We start from the raw sequence: 5,419 nt of genomic DNA on the forward strand, positions 1-5,419 counted from the left end.
GGGGGGCGGTGTGAGGGTGAACAGGCCTTCCCCATATCCTCTGCTTTAGCTCCTCTCTGAAGCACCTAGATCACAGTATCTGATGCACATTTCCTGAGTTCTTTTGCAGATGCTAAATCCACCACCCAGGGGAAGAAATGAACTGGTGACCAGGAACACACTGCACCCAGACCTACTGGAGCCTAAGAATTGTTAAGCCCTGACATCACCCTATCACCTCACCAACCAATTAGAGAATTGTGCACGCACTGACCATATATCCTGGGACTTCCCGTCCCTCACCTTGCCTTTAAAAACGTTTTCCTGAAACTCATCACTTCCAAAGAGCAAAATTTGAATTTGTCGTGCACCAGCAACTATTAACATAGCATTGATGTTGTATTAGGTATGAGTAACCTAGAGATGACTTAAAGTGTATGGGAGGATCTGTGTAGTTATAAGCAAATATTACACTATTTTATTTAAGGGAACTTGAGCATCTGAAGACTTTGGTTTTCTCAGGGGTCCTGGAACCATCCCCGCCTCAGATTCTAAAGGATGACTCTATTTTGCTAAGGGCAGGCTCCTGGGAGGAAGAAGAAGGTCAAAAAGTGGGTTGTTAAGTTGTAGGACTTTCTGAAAACCTTCATTCATCTTTGAAGGCCCAGCAAGACAATATTCATGCAAGGGCTGAGTATGGGTACTGATGTGTGTGTGTGTATACGTGTATGCTCACACTAAAGCTGCTTCAGTTGTATCTGACTCTTTGCGACCCCATGACTAGAGCCCACCAGGCTCCTCTGTCCATGGGATTCTCCAGGCAAGAACACTGCAGTGGGTTGCCATGCCTTCCTGCAGGGGATTGTCCCTACCCAGGGATCAAACCCATGTCTCTTACGTCTCCTGCATTGGTAGGCGGGTTCATTATTACAAGCCCATGGGTGCTGATAGAGACGTAAAATGGACACAGATTTGGGTCCATTTCTGCAGAATTGGAATCCATGTATCTTCTTTTCTGGACCATGCAGTTTGCAGGATCTCAGTTCCCCGACCAGGGATCAAACCTGTGTGCCCTTTAGTGGAAGCATGGAGTCCTAATCACCGGACCACCAGGGAATTCCCTGTTTTCTTTTTACATGAGAAAACTTTGGTTCCTTAAGGGTCTGAAACATCTTCTTTTCCTGCTCAAAAGATGATAGAAGTACTGTCATCGAACCCAAGTTCATGTGCCCGACACATAGTGAGACCACACAAGCCCAAACATCGGAGCAGAAAAGGTCTATCGCAGGGCCCAGCAAGGGAAAAGGTGGTTTGGGCTCAAAAGACCCAAACTCCCAGATGGTTTTCAGGAAGAAGTTTTTAAAGGCATCATTTGGAGTGATGGCAGCAGGGTTGAACACCACGGAGCACGCACATGCATACCAACAAATACGTACAAAAGTAGGATCACAGTATAATACTGCTTTTTAATTTTTATCTCCTTTTTCATTCTCAAGTCCAGAAATTTGGGGAATTCTCCAGTGGTCGAAGGTTCACACCTGGTTGGGGAACTAAGATCCTGTAAGGCATGCAGCACTGCCAAAAACAAAAACAAGTCCAGAAATGACATCAGTCAAAATAGTTGCTTCTTAAACTTATTAATGTCATCTAAAATAATTAAATCTTATATTGTGAAACAATGGGCTTCCCTGGTGGCTGAAACAGTAAACAGTCTGCCTGCAACGTGGGAGACCTGGGTTTGATACTTGAGTCAGGAAGATCCCCTAGAGAAGGGAATGGCTACCCACTCCTGTATTCTTGCCTGGAGAATTCCATGGACAGAGTAGCCTGGTGGGCTATAGTCCATGGGTCACAAAGAGTTGGACACAACTGAGCAACTCTCTCTCTCACATACACACACACACGCGTGTGCATGTGCTTGGTGAAACAATGGTCACAATACTATTTTAAAATGTGTTATTTAACATTTGCCATTCAAGTCAGAGACAACACCCCAAGCAAAGAAGAGGAGGCAAGAACGAACTGAATGTGGGTTGGGGAGCTGATCCTTTTGAACATTTTAGAAAAGTATATTATGAATAAGATATCATGGTTTAAGAGGGAAAGAATTCCCTGCATTAGACCTCATACCGACGAGCCAAATGGGATTCTAGACTGTGGGCCCACCAGAAAATATGCTTCTTTTTAACCAGGACTACTGAATCATATGCACCCACATAAAAACTGCAGGAAGCAAGGTTTGCAGAGGAGACAACTTTGATGTGGGTCTTGATGTAATGCTAGTGGATGTGAGATGGAGCAAAGGGCAAACAGGATGCAGGAAAGCAGAGCAAATGCAGGGAAGCAGGACCAAACCCAGGAAGCTGCAGATGGGGCAGGTCCTGCTGAGTGTGGTGGGCTCCCACAGGACAGGGAGACCACTTGCTGGGCGCTCTTGAGCACGGAGCTGAGTCTGACTTCTCTCTGAAAGGCAGTAAGTACCTTCCTCAGGCAAGAAGTGATTCAGTGGTGTATGGAAGGACTGGCCAAGATATACTGGAGTAGGAAAGCCTGAAATTGGGGAGATTCAGTTGAGAGTTTCCAAAACCGTGTTTCTGTGTGTGCATCCTAAACCTCCAACCCGGTGCTCTGTTAGTGATTTTAATTTTAATTAACCTTGAGGAGGTGCCCAGTTTGGTGGATGTCTTGCTTTCAAAGCCCAGAAGTTAGGTCTGGTTCCTCCTTGCCTCGTCTACCTTTACTCACAGGTGAGCTGGTCATGGAATTCTCCTGAAGTCTTGATGCTCAAGTGATCTTCAAGTACTCTCTTAACTTCTCACCATTCCAGTTCCTGCCTTCTCCAAACTTCGACACGGAATTCTTCATTTTTCCAGTTCCTCTGCTTTCTCAGGTGCCATGGTTAAATCATCTGAACAGCTTTTTATCGTCTTTGATTGTTCCCCAAACTGGCTCTGTTTTACCTACAAGGCAACAGTGAAAACTCCAAGGTTTCCATTCATCTTTGCTGTTATATGTATGTTGGAAGACAGCATGGAAGACAGAAATGGAAGCCACAGATGTATAGGCTCAGAGCTCAGCCAACAATATTTCCCCTTGGTCTCCTGTTCCCCTATCAGTAACGGCATCTTTGTTCCACTGCCCCTTCTTTCCTCCAGTCTCACGAGATGGAGCCCCTCCTTGCCATCAAGAATAACCTCTCCATCTCTGCCAGTTCACTTAACTCCGCACCCACTTTCTTCACAAAGCTGCTCCATCAACCACCACGCCTCCTATATTTTCAACCTCTCCCTTCCTATTGATGCGTAAAGCTGTTTCATCAGTCTACTCTCTGCTCCAACTCTGCATTTCCTTCAGAAATTGTTCTCTCCATCCAATTGTTCTCTCACCTTCAGAGCCAAACATGTATTTAGAGACTATTTCAAAGCCACTGAGACAGAGCAGGGAATCGTGTAACACTCAAACGAATTTGACAGATGTTGACACTTTGCTGTATTAACTGAGGTCTCTTCTTTACAAAAATAAAATGCATCAGGAAAAAAGAGGAAATGTGCGTCTGCACACCTATGTCTACTTCTAGTCCTCTATTCATTTCTCAATCCATTGCAATGTGGATTCTGCCCCCACCAATTACCTTTTCATTTTTCAATTAATTTTAGAGTTGCAAAGATAGTTCAAAGAGGTCCCCCATATAATCCAGCTTCCCCTACAGTCAGTATCTTAAAGCACAGTACAGGGAACAAAATAAATTTGTTATAATATTTATCATTTAACTACAGACTTTATTATTCAGATTTCACCAATTTTTCCACTCGTGTCCCTTTTCAGTTCCAGAATACAATCCAGGACCCCACTTCAATATAATCGTCATGTTTCCTTGGTCTTCTCCAATCTGTGAGTTTCTCAGTTTTTCCTTGTCTTTCATGGTGTTCACAGTTTTGAGGTGTACTGGTTACGTATTTTCAAGAAGGTCTCAATTTGTATTGGGCTAATGTTTTCTCTTGATTAGTCTGGGGTCGTGAATTTTTGCAAAGACTTCCATAGATGAAGTAGAGTTCTCCACTGCCTCACATCAGGGGATAACTGATAACAACATGACTTCACCCACTGGTATTAACCTTGACCACTTGGTTAAAGAGGTGTTTGCCAGTTTCCCCACTGTAAAAACTACTATTCTCCTTTTCCACATTCTGTTTTAGAAGTAAGGCACTAATTCCCTCGCACACACTTGAGGGACTGGATAATTCAAATTCTACTTGCTGGAGCAAGGAGGTATCAAAGATTTTTGTGGCTATATGTTAAAATTGCCACTATAATAAATATTAGGGGGAGATACTTTGTGCAGTTATTGTTTCTTCTTAAAAGTTTCACCTATTTGAAGCATGTATCACCAACAATTTGAAAAATAATCTGTATCAGCCGGTAGTATCTACAAGCTACTCCTTCAATTTTGTTAAAAGCAAGAAATTGGGAAGAAATCAGAAATCAAATATCTATGTATTCCCAATCGTTCTTGTGTGTGGTGTCCCAGAGGTTTCACAGCCTGGGACAATACATCACGGAGTCAGACTGGATTCCCCGTATGACTTTCTTTTGTAAAGTGGTAGAAGAGTGGAAGTGAAAGTGTAAAAAATAGGGGGAAAGGTGTATCTTTAGGCAGCTTTCTAGAAATTACGATGTAAACACTGATTTCCTGAAAGATGTCCTGGCTCTAATACTTCCAGGAGTTTGGATACCACGACTCCGAATGACTCCGCTCATTCCAACATCACCTCCCTGCACTGTCGTTGATTCCTCAAGTTCTTACCTTTGGCCTATTACCTGTCCCTTTCTCTAAGGACCAAATTTCTCTATATTCATAAGTCCTCCAGCACCTTAACACTCAGGCTTCATTTTCCTCCTCTTAACGGTATTACGCTGCTTGCAGCTTCAGGAACACAGTGCTTCCGACTTTTTCCGCCTGGAGACTCCATCCACGTCCCCTCTCCGGCGTAGATGGGGCTCTGGGATTCAGTCCAGGCGCCCATCTGCAGATGTCACTAACCTGCTCAAAGTGGCAGATCAGGAGGACAACTTACGATAACAAACTCCTGGGGTGGGAAGGCATGTTCCACCTCTAACGGTGAGAGGCGTTTGCAGAACACAACACAGCGTCCAGGGCCTCTAGGCCGCCAGCGCTCTCAGGGTGCCTCATCTGCACGGTGACTTGCAGTCTCGGCCACGAAAATGCGCTGCGTCCACTTTCATACGAACTACGTCCTAGAAAAAACCCAGCAAGCCCCGACCACCTTCCGCGGGCTGCATTTGTAGCTCTGCAGTCTCCAGGTCCCGCCCGCCCGACCTTAAAGCGGACTTGGAGAGAGCCTTCCCCAGGCAGACGGCGGACCCACCGTGAGTCCTTTACTGTTTGAAGGTGAGCAGGCCGGCGAGCATCTCGCGCGAG

The 5,419-nt window shown here is 44.9% G+C and overlaps 1 long non-coding RNA gene across 1 annotated transcript; it reads right to left on the minus strand.

The window, feature by feature from the left end:
- Positions 1–1,425: 1,425 nt before the first annotated feature.
- Positions 1,426–5,308, minus strand: LOC133240005 (uncharacterized). The gene is made up of 2 exons (XR_009734074.1): positions 2,725–5,308; positions 1,426–1,554 (listed from the first exon to the last, which is right to left on the minus strand). It is a non-coding gene; the product is annotated as an uncharacterized LOC133240005 (long non-coding RNA).
- Positions 5,309–5,419: the final 111 nt, after the last annotated feature.

This window comes from Bos javanicus, chromosome 27, assembly GCF_032452875.1.
Source record: "Bos javanicus breed banteng chromosome 27, ARS-OSU_banteng_1.0, whole genome shotgun sequence".
Lineage (NCBI taxonomy): Eukaryota > Metazoa > Chordata > Mammalia > Artiodactyla > Bovidae > Bos > Bos javanicus.